Here is a 12,050-nt window from a genome sequence, read left to right as displayed (position 1 = left end):
TGACTTGCAAAATTGCAAGATAGTGCTTCATTCAAAGAATTTAATTGTGTAAGAAGCTGCAAGGTACTTAGATTGTGTTTTATTTTAAAGGCCATATTAAGAGTGTTCTACAATTAAGTTTCAAAAAAATTAGACACTATAATGTGTTTTGAGCTGCTGCTATGGTAAAGAATTACAATTCTCGGGTTTTAAAAAGTGACTAAGCTGCTCCTAAAAGTGAAATCCAAATGCAATATAGCTTTTTGTTTTGCAGTGCACTTAAGTGATGAATTCACATGGTGCTGGGAGCAGAAGGCGATTTCCAAGGTGCTTCCAAGGCTGGAGAAATAGATTTGTTTATTTGAAAACTCATTGAGTATAAATAACTTGTACCACCAATCTCTCAGTAAAGCTGAATCAGTTGGAAGCATGTATTTTGAGGATGAAATGCAATTTAAAATGATGATTGGACCTCTAAGTTTTACTGTATTACTACAATAGCTCTGTTAGCTGTTAACATGGTGCTATGCATCAATACTCCCAATTAACAAACACCCTAATGGCAGAGGAAGAGCAGGAATCTCCAAGTAAGAGCTGGGAGAAATCATGGGTCATAGCGTCCTGAAGCTGTGTTTTTAAATTACAATGGCACACTCAACGACTGCAAAAATAACCTATCTATCTCTAAGTAATAATTTTCCAGCAGAAATTTACCTCCAGTCTTTAATTGCAATTGGAAAGGGTAGAACCAGGCTGCACTTTGATCTGTAGCTAATAAACTTGATCTTGGTTTACACTTCCTTCTGTTATGGCAGATCAAAGGACAGTTAAAGCTGAGACCTTGGATTCTGCAAGTGTAATGTGATGTTGTTTTGTGCTGGCTGGGGGAGGCAGTGCTGTTTCCTCAAGGCGATAAGCTGGGGAGAGGTGGCTGTTGTTGAGCCTTTGTGAGAACCACTCTGTGCTCATGTTATGGATGCCCAAACAGAATAGAGTGTGCTCATACCTTATGGCTTCTCTTAGTTGGAAGAGATCAAACAAACAGCAACAAAAAACCCAGCAGAAAACCAACTTACATATTGCCCGATGTTTTATTTTTATAAAACCTCTCAACAGAGATTGTAAAATCAATAGGCAATCTGTAGTAATTGAAGTCAAAAAATAGTACATCCTTTACCTAAAAAAAAGTCATGACACAACATGGCCCTTGCTGACATGAATTAATTTACATATAGTACTAGACATGACATTGTCCATGAGGAACACGTGTTCCTTCTAATTAATCTTGAATGTTGCACAGACTCTGACTTGCCCAGGCAAGAACAGATTGAGAATTATTATACATCTGTACAGTAAGAGATCAGAATACCATATTCATTCCAGTTTTCTAGCTTTTTTCCTAGCATAGATGCATTTTACAAGTATTTTAATTGCAATATTACTGAAGACTTTTTAATTGCATGTTTAAAATAGGATTTTAATCAGCAAACTTTATTCCACAGACATTCTGCTATGTACCCATATGCAACATAACCACGTTTTTGTTGCATGGCTGTATGAGTTGTGGAGTTAGTAATTGGAGAATTCCATAAACAACAATAAGGACATGGGGGAATCAATGTATGCAAAAATTAAATTGAGTTCCTAGATTATATATGTGTGTGTGTGTGTGTATATACACACACCATCCTCTAGTTTTTAACTCTACTTAGTACATGCACATCATCCTCAATTATTTTGGATCTGCACATCCATGATTAGGATTTTTTTAGTATCTATTTGTTTTTTAATGTTTCCTCCATATATCATTGTCTGGTATGATGTGATAAAAATGAGTTGGTTGGAGATGGCTGGTATATTATATGACTAAAGGAGAAGATTGCAAATACAATTTTACCACCTGTTCACATCTGATTTTTCCTTTTCTTTTGTTACTTCCCAGGATTGCTGTACTTTGGTAAGAATTGCTTGCTTGCTTGCTTTCCTGAAATCTGCAAAAGCTGATCTTATTGGGCTGTAAGCAGAGCATTGGAAGAATCTAAGAAACTTTGGTGTTGTAGGATTTGCTGGGTATAGACTGTACCAACAAAACCTGGCTTGTGGTGGGCTCCACAACCCGAAGGTAGGAAAGGTTTGGCTGTGAGACCCTCTGGGAATCCTGGGCACTGTAGGCACAAACCAAGAGGCCAAAACCAAACCCTTGGCAAATATTCCACCCCAGATGCTGAGTGAGCAGAAGGGCTTCTTTTGGTGCCATAGCTGCCGCTGAGTTGGCAGAGGGGAATGACACCCAAAAATCAGCGTTTCCTGCAGTGAAAGATTTCTGTTGATCTGTGCTGAGCACATCCAGGAAGCAGCATTTAGTGTGGCCCCTTGTTGGGGCTAAAGACACCATGTACTATCTGTCCATGAAAGTAAAAAACTTTTGAGGAAGGTCAAAAAGTTCTCATTTTTCTTTGTATCATGAGGCAATGCAGGAACAGCTATTGCAAGGAGACAGAGAAATGTGGACCCTCTGGCTGAGAATAAAAGACTGGAACTTTGAGCTTTGCCAGTTCCAGCTTATAATGAGTGGCTTTGAAGCAAAATTGTTCTGGGGAAGGGCTGATAATATAAAAATATATCTGGTAGGTTGGTTTGTTTTTGCTGTAAATTTGTAGTAGGAAAAAAAGGAAAAAGAAATGTTAGCACTGTGGGATTGCTAGGAGTCAAATTTTCTGTCTCTTGACAGAAGAAAATGGAAAGCAAATGCTTCAAATACTGGTACGACACTTACTTGCTAATTCAGGCACTGAGGAGGATTGCCTAAAGGTTGCTTGACATTACCAGCCCATTGCTCCAGGACTGGTCCTGCAGATGAAACTTCAGCAGAAGTTTAGTTGTCCCTAAGGCACCCTGCACCATATACTTGGATTTTGTATGTCTAACCTCTTCCAGGAGACACCAGCTGCCCTGCCTGGGACAACAACAGGCTGTTAAAGGTTTCCACAAGTCATTACATTCAATAAATTCGAGCTTTGGGTTGGGGGGGAATTGGGGGAAGAGTGGGAAGAGGCACTTAGGTGACAGAAGCAGTGGGTCAGCTTGTACTCTCCTGGCTGGCAGTCTCCCAAGTCACCGACCTCCCAAAGAGTCAGAGAAGTGTCTGTCACAGGGTTTCCCTCTGCAGCTTCACACCCCATTAGCATGCTCTGCAAAAGTCTACTGTCTGAACAGGGGGAAGCATCACCTCTTGAATCTTTGCACCACTCAGTCCTGTTTTGACAGTGCTTGATTATAACCTGTGGCATAAAAAAAAAAAAAAATCAAATGCATTTGCCTGCCTGCACTGCAGAGTGAAGATATTTAGCAGATACGTGGTATAACCTTTCAAAGTTATATCCAGATATTAAATTGCAGAGAAATATTCCGTAGACTGCTTCTAGTGGAAACACAGGATTATTTTAACAGTCTCAAAACTATTCATTACTGTGGAAGAAACCAAAAACAGGCATATCTGGAAGAGAGCAAGATCCAACAATACAAAAATACAAACTCATGACATGGAGGACAGCTGTGGAAAACAAAATTAGCAATGCTTTCACTGGTCAGAGCACATACTGAAATGATAACTAGAAACCCAGAGTGATATTATTATGCTTTTGTTATATGACCTTGTCAGAACTTCCCTTGGCTGGAGAAAGTCCTGTAGTTTTGTTCTTTCATTTCACCCCTAGAGCCAAGTATCACTTAGATACATTTATTTTCTCAGCATGTCATTTTAGGAAGTTGTAATTTTACTCAATACACAAAGTCATTTCTCTGTTCTCAAAAAAAGAGAGCCTCTATCCAAACTTGTGCGTTGTGCATCTAAACAGCAAGGAAAATCATTGCATTAAGAAAGCATTTCATTACCAGCCATTCAGACCACATCTTTTTTGAAAAATTGTAATGAATAGCACATTTATACTACAGGCTTCCTTATGTTCTAAACTATGTTTCGACCACAATATCCACACTCAAAAACCTTCCTGTCCACTCTTGCAAATCCCACAATTGTTACAGCATGGAGTGAAATTCCTATTTTGCTTTCAGCTAAAATTTCTCAACATACACATTTGCAGCATAAGTCCTGCTAAAATGCTGGGAGACAGAGCCCGTACATTTGCTCTTACTGTAGCCACATACCCTATGCTGCTTTCTACTTACCTTAACACCCATCTCATTCCTTCTGTGAAAGCTGCTGCATTGTCCAAGTAAACCAATGCCTGGCATTTCTCCAGTATCCTTCCAGCTGCCCAATGAAAAACCTAAAACTGTAGATGAAACTTGTAATCCCCCTGTATTAATTAGATGTCCTGAGCTGTGCTTGAAAGGCACTGAACAGTCACACCTACAAGAGGTCAGCAGAAGTAAGGGTCAATTATGAATAAGAGAGCAAAAAGGGGTGGAGTCAATGACCTTTGAAGGTACCTCACCCATTCCTCAATTTCCAGGCCATTATCAGCAACATTGCTGATACAGGATGAGACCTCCTTTATCATCTCTTTGGCCTTGCAACTGCACGTGCTGCCTGTCTAATAATCTAACTAAACCTTTTCCTGCTAAGCACCATATGGCCAGGCCACATCAGCAGCCACTGTGTGACAGTGAAAGTTATCAGAAGGAACAAAGCAGAAGGTCATGTCCAAAAGGGCAGCTCCTATTTGCTCCCACCTGCCTTTCTCAGCAGGTGCTCATAGCCCTGACTTTCCTCAGCAAACACCCACAGAATGGTGAACAGCTTCTATAGACCTCAAATACTCACACACACCTTGTAACAAATGAATTTTGGGAACCAAAGTACCACTGCAGGCTTGAGGAGGGCTTGGACAGCCTGTCCTTTCAAAGGCAAGCATCCAGCTACCCTGAGCACATTCACCAGCCATTAAAATATACAGAAACCAACTGCCTGGCCAACTGGCTGTGACAGTGTAGGCCATGACACTCCTGGGCTGACAGCTCCCAGGTAACACCAAGTTTTTACCACAGGCTTCCTGACCCTTACAGAAAAAGCCAACCACCCACAGAATTTCCACATCCCCTGTGCCAATGTCAGGATGGGATGCCAGCCATCTGTCACTGACTCCACACACCTGTTCCAAGGGCAACAATCTAGACTGAGACTTTTACCAAATGCCTTCATCCTGCCAGGAATTAATTCCTCCCTCAAGCCCTCCTGACATTTCCATGGATCAGAAACTGTTAATTAAACACTTCCAAGCGTGTCCTTTCCCCCGCTTTGCACCCTGAATGCAACACCAGTGCAGCAGCAAGCAAGAACTGCTCACCTGCCTTGCTTCCAGCTAGATTTGACTACAGCAAGGAGCAGACAGAGCTGAACTCATCCATTCATCCCCAGAACCCTTCTCTGGAGTCTTAATGGACAAGGGAACCCTTACACTAACCTAGTAGAGCAGTCATGAAGCAATGAAACCCTTGAGGAGCACACAGAGAACCCAGTGCCCCAGAGCTGCAGCTCTATTGCCACAGGTACACAGACATCAGGCATGAAGCTCTGCAGCTGTGCTTTGTGGGCTTTGACTGGCACACAGGGAGCCTGAGAGCGACTGCAGATGCCTTGAACCAACACATGGAAAAAACTTTCCAGCTTAATTTCAAGATGATACTTTTCCGATAGATTTTTATCTTATGTGCCCTGAAAACTCTGAACTCCTGGAGGCTTATTTTCCAAAAACTGTTTTCATGTATTTTGCCTACATGCACAGGTGAAATATTTTAAACAAACCAGCTCCTTTAACTGTTTGCTTAAGTGGATGCTATTGCAATGAATTATCTTTCTTTAGCCACAGCTGCCTCCCAATGGATTTCTTCTGTTTCTTACAGGGAATTTAACACCACTCTCTCCAATCCAACAGAACTGACAAACTGCTTTAGTTTAGTGAGGCTCCATGCTGGGCCAGTCCCAGAACCTTCTATTCTTTACAAACAGCATTTCTTTTTTAAAAGGTGCAGAGAGTTTGTTTCCATATGCTCAGGATTTCTCAATACTGCTGTTCTTACAAACTAGTAAATGAATGCCTCCAGCTAGCAGTAACATTTCTATCAATGTAACAGCCCAGCCCACAGGGATCTAATTTACTGAAACTGGTTAAGTGCTACACAAACATCATCTAGAGAGATTAATTGGCTGTTAAAGTTTGATTGCTTTGCAATCCCTTGGTGATGGTTGGAAAATGAAAAAGTGATCTTTTGTCATTACGTAAATACCTTAAGGTACAGTATATATGCAGGGCTTTGTATGCATTTTATAAACACAGCAAGTCTTCAGTGGGTAGGAGAGCCATGACCCATTTATTTATACTGAAACTTATTTAGTATATTCATTATGGATGACATTTTCCTGAAGTTTATTTAGGAGCAAAGTCTTCCCAGGCTGTAATTAATCCAAATTAAAACACATTTATGCTGATCATTAAAGCAATTTGTTGCAGACAAGTTTCCATTTGATCATTTCCCAAAGTCTGTATTACTGTATTCTGAATCTTCCATTTCCTAAGTGCAATTTTTCATTTCTTCTAAAGAACAAATAAAAATACCATAAGCCAGATACCCCTGGCTTCTGGAATTTTTCCACTCAGAGGTTCCCTGAAGTTACAGGGGAATTTTGTATCACTCTCCTATTACTCAGTTTTCTCCATTTCTGGTTTGTGAAACCCTTGCTTAACCAAGAGTTTTATAACCCTGGTTTTCTCAGGGGGAGAGCTCTAATCAGATGTGAGGAGTGGTGTACAGAGCAGCTCGAAGCTCTGTTCACTAACCATGCTTCAGGGTTGTGTGAGGAATCAGAACTAGAGACCAGCCCCATGAGCTGTCAGTGTGATCATTCCATACAACTTCAGCAAGTGAAAACAGCTGATTTACACAGTGCACTCCTGTGGATATAAGAAACTACTTTTTCCTGAAAAGCTGTCATAGTTTTTTCACAAGCTACCTCATTGACAACGCTTACACCTCCAGTACCTCCAGGCATGCCCAGAGGGATAAGTCCCCCTCATTAGTGTTTGTTTCAGCATTAAGGATGGTCCAGTAAGGATCAGAAATACGTAGGCAACAGAGTAAGAAAAGTGCTGTTAAGATCAGAATGGAATTACTGAAATCACTACCAGCAAGGTGAATAAGAAAATAAACGTTTTTCAGATTCAGGGGAATCTGAAGCTCTTGCATAGTAGTAAAAATCCTTTTTATTCTTAGGCTCAGGAAAATCTGATCAGGAATCAGCAATACAAAATCCTCAGCATCCCACATTAAATTGGTCTACCACTGATATATGACTAAATATCCATAATAGTTCAGCATCTGGGTTGCATGTAAAGCTGTAATACAGAGGGTGGGGAAAAACTAAGAACCATAGCACAGACTTCATATACAACAGTCCTAAAATAGACTTTCCAAAGGCAGAGCATGAAGAATTTAAACAATTTGCAGATAGCAATACATTTGTATTCTGGGTATATGAACAAAACCACTTTGTTTTATGCTGCACACGAGTGTGACAGCCCATTTATTGAGGAATTTGCACAGTTCTGAAAGAGAGAAAACTGAATAAACCTGCTCCTCCAGCTGGGGTGTAGGGCAGGGGGTGGGAGTTAAATCTGTAGTGAAGTCCACAGCTGGTACAGGAAAATAGGTAATGGCCTTTTGGGAAAAGTGATGGAAAAATCCATGTTTGTGTGCATTAACAGACACTCAAGCTGCCATTGCAGAGCTCAGATACCATGGTGACGAGCATGTCATAAAACAAAGAACAAGTACCAGCTTATAGAGTAGAATGTTCTAGCAGATCTGTCCATCAAATGGGCATGGACCTAGATTTTTTCAAAAAGGAAAACCAAAAAACACCAAACCACACCAACACAGCCCCAGGAAAGGCATCTCTTGGCACAGGAAGTGCCTAGCTCAGTCCTTTAGAGCACCTTATCTGCCTTGTTAATTAGAGCTGTGAACTTGCCTTCAGCCATTTCATCAGATCTTGGGCCAGCAGAGGGGAGGGGGGGAGTTTGAAGTTTGGAAACCAAGTTCTTCCAAGCTAAATGCAAATATCAGCTCTGCCAGTGTTTTCACAAGCTGGTGCATACATCCTTCCCCTTCCCACCTGCCTTTTCCTCCACCACCATTCCGTGAGGCCTGGAGAGCCCAGCGCTACCCAGGAGTGCTTCATCCAAGAGATGCCACTTGCATCCAAAAGATTATCACTGGATTTGGCAAGTGGGATATGCTGGAGGCCGAGATTAGCAGGGGAAGAGGGAATGCACTGTTTGGAGCTGTTAATTATCATCTACCAAGCAAATCTTTTGCAACGCTGCCCATGCAGCTGAAGCCTGAATTTGCACTCTGCACTAGGGGCGAACACACCAAACCCTACTTTAAATTATTTAAAACTGTCATACAGCTGGCTTGGATCATGTTTGTGTAAAATAGCTGACTCAAAACCTCAGAATGCTTATCCTGTTCAGATTATGTTCCATCACTCATTCCTGTATTTAAATGAAACGGTTTCAAAACAGGCACCTATATCACTTAGGAAAGAAATACACTTTAAAAGAAGCAATAAAACTGTCTCCTTTCTGCAGTGAAAAGGATCCTAATTGCCTTACGCTTACCAACACCTCCCAGATTTATGGTGCCAGTTGGATTCATCTCCCTCATATCCCATTAAGAGTGGCTATTTCCTGTCAAAGATACACTGAGCAGACCCTGTGCTCCTGCTCTAACCCACAGATAACGAGAATGGCAGCTCCCTTATTTACACTGCAGTCCTCTGGCAGTAACACTGTTTGCCTTCTTTGCTGCAGCTGTGCATGTTGGGATCAGCACTTCAAGGATTTTTATGTTCACTTGAAAGTGTCTTTCCCGGGCAGCACGCTCTGGAATCTCACCCGTTATATACGATGCTTTAAAGTGGCTCCCACCTTTTATAGCTTCCTAACTGACTGTTCTGCAATTTATGAGCAGAAACTTAAATGATCTGAATCTCCTGTATCTGATTGCAGCCAGGGAGGCCTCAGCATTTGTTGTGCCTTTTCATTGATTTCTAGCCTCGAAATCCTTGCTTTGTACAGCATTGTCAGAGGCAATTACAGTACACGTGTAAAGCCTGGATTTCACCATAGATCCTACAATCTCACACTACAGAGACCCTTCAGAACCTGTAAGGCTTACTGATGGTTCCAATTTACTTTCTGAAGTTGGCCCCAAGTCATTTGCCTCCTCCCCTTCCCACCAAGTATATTGGGTTGTTCAGTTTGTGGAGGTTTTTAATTTTATGTTTTTCATGAAACCAATACCCCATTCTTTTAATATCTGTAAAGAATTTAAGCATATTCAATACAGGATTTTTGTCATCTGGCTTCTATTGAGAGCAGCAAGACACTGACAACAGAAGAGCTGCCAGCACTTTATAATGCCCAGCATCATCTCTACACAACTTTCCTCAGAGATTTCATGATTCTGGAAGGATCTCTTTGGCTTTTCACACTGCTTTGCAGCCTGCCAAAGGGACTGGTTTGTACTTCAGGAGGTAAACAGTTAATCATATGACATTTTTTCCAAGTGTTTTCTCATTTGGGCCATTAAAATTCACTTAAACTTTAAAACAGCTTCTAAGACTTTCCACGTGAATGACATCAAACAGTGCAGTCTAAAGTTTTCCAGTATGTTACTTGACCCCTCAAGTGAAGGCGTTATATGTTAGTCACATTCTAGACCTCAGGAATCTCTTAAACTTAGAGGTTTTATTTTTTTTTTTTTTTTTAAAGTCTGCTTAAAGCTTTCAATCTCCATTTCCCCATCCAATACTGGTAGATACAAGTTATGTTCTCCACATACTACTTACAATTTCTATTACCTTTAAACAATTCTTGTGTTGCTTTTCTGGTAGAAACATATCTGAATGATGACTGAAAGACATCTTTGCACTTCCAGCATAGAGTTACTGCACCTGTAAATCTTTCATCATAAGTCTGAATGATTTTCCCATATTTTTCAATCATTGCTTTCTCACTGAAGGAGTTACTAGAGTGCCTTGCACTACAGTTTGGATTTTTAAATCTAAAGTAACCAGAAAGTTATTTGACTTTCGTAGGTAGCCCAGTGAAGGACTCCCTTATTGCCACAATCTAATAGCATCCACAGCTTATATCAGTTTGTTTTAGCAGTGATTAAATTGAAACCATATACTGGATGCTTTTTTCAGTTGTGTTATAGGAAAATCTTTCCTTAAGTTTCGCTTATTTTATAAAGTTGAAAAAATAAAATATTTAAAGTCAGACATCACAAGATCTTATGGATATTAACTCTTACACATCCTAACTTGGCATACTACTTTTCTTCTGTGATGTTCAGCCTAATGCCTGCATTCATGCTATCACAGGCAAACTTGAAATATCATCAAACCTCTGCTCACCCCAACAATTTGGCCTTTAATTCATAAGATATCACATACAAATGTGATAATAGCACTCCAATCCTTTACTGAAAACTACAAAAAAGTAACACTACACTTGCCATCTTTCCACTGAGCTGCACTTCCTTTAGATCTCTTTGGTAAAGGGAGTATTGCCCACTTTTTAAAACAACAGAGGATTTAAATTATGAAAGGCTGATTCTTAAGTTCTCTGCTCAAGTGAGAGAATAACAGTTTCAGTAAAGGGACAAACAAGTTTTATTTCTATTAGACATAAAATAATGACAACACTTATCATCCCCAGTTCTTCCCACCCAATTCTCCTTATGACTTTGAGGAAGTACAGTGAATTCATTTGCCAGAATAAACACAAATAGGGTTGTTACAGCCCGTTTTGTTAATTTCTTCATATTAAATTCTGGCACATAAAGGCCAAACCCAAACAAAATATGCACATGCTCCACAATGTCAGTCATTGAAGACCTGCCTTACCCTAGAGAGCATCTGTATCTAAATATCATTAAATGTTATAGGATCAGTAACATCAACATACTGACTGCCTGCAAAAAGGAGTTCCCCCCACTTTCGTGTCAAAAAGCCCCCACAACCAAAAAAACTCCCCACATTTGGGGTAAAGCCTTTCTCAGGTTGATCCTTTGCAAAACAAAACTTCCAAGACAGACAGTTCAAATTAACTAAATCTAAGTACTCCTATTAACATTTAGGAACAAGTTTCTGAACATAGCCCTGACAGCAATGCTGGGATTATAATTCTAGAAGTATCTGTAGATGTTGAGCAACTCCTAAACCCAACAGCCCTGGCATTTTAGTTAAAACAGCCACCCCTGCAAGCATTCATCTCTTAGCACAGGCTCAGAATTACAGCATTTGCTGCCATTCCCAAAGGAGCTGCTCTAATATCCTGGACACTGTGTTTGTGTGGCACATACAGGAGCACAGAGCACCAATGCAGACTTCCAGGAAATCTCACCTGGGCCTTTATCGTCTTGTTTTCACCAGACAATTGCAAATATCTGGCTCTAGAGTTATAATGTCTAATTTATTCATATTAGCCTTACTGAAAGCCACTACTCTACTGATGTGTCTCTCTGGAGAATCCATGGCTCCAGTTGCCCAAGGTACTTTTCAACTGTCTGTTTACTAAAGCAATGCTTAAAAAAGGGAAAAACAACCAGAAGATAGAAAAATAAAAAACCCCAAAACAGCACAGACAAATGCAAGAGTTCTCAGGAGACTGAATTTAACAGCACTTGTAGACCACAGAGTGAAGACCCACCCCCCTCAAGTGATTGCTGTAATTTCTTCAAGAGAATTACAAATAGCATTTAAAATAAGGTTAATTAAACTGGAATGTCTGACTACAATTTCTTTCCCTTGCCTTAGGAATAAAAAAAAAATAATAAAAAAAAAAATCTCAAACTTTGAAAAGCATCAAAAATTTTGAAGATCCATTTGTTCAAAACATTTGTTCATGTCTCAGGTCACAAAGGAAATCTTTGCATCATTTTTGCTCATATGGGAATATTATAAGGGCATATTCATATTCCCTTTAAATTTCTCAATATTTGAAGCTGAATATCACAGCCCTTTCAAATTACATAAAGAA

The 12,050-nt window shown here is 40.1% G+C and overlaps 1 long non-coding RNA gene across 3 annotated transcripts in view; it reads right to left on the bottom strand.

The window, feature by feature from the left end:
* Positions 1–1,069: 1,069 nt before the first annotated feature.
* LOC138116626 (uncharacterized) overlaps positions 1,070–12,050 on the bottom strand; it is a 34,968-nt gene continuing 23,987 nt past the window's right edge. For 2 of the 3 annotated variants that reach the window (XR_011154250.1, XR_011154248.1), the window contains 2 exons: positions 2,756–3,260; positions 1,070–2,625 (listed from right to left, as the gene is read on the bottom strand). This is a non-coding gene — a long non-coding RNA (uncharacterized lncRNA). The remainder of the gene's footprint in view (positions 2,626–2,755; positions 3,261–12,050) is intronic. The other variant, XR_011154249.1, reaches the window with a different exon arrangement.

Source organism: Aphelocoma coerulescens, chromosome 10 (assembly GCF_041296385.1).
Source record: "Aphelocoma coerulescens isolate FSJ_1873_10779 chromosome 10, UR_Acoe_1.0, whole genome shotgun sequence".
In the NCBI taxonomy this organism is placed as follows: Eukaryota; Metazoa; Chordata; class Aves; order Passeriformes; family Corvidae; genus Aphelocoma; species Aphelocoma coerulescens.
Note: the sequence above shows the minus strand (reverse complement) of the source record. Positions and strands in the feature narration are given on the sequence as shown.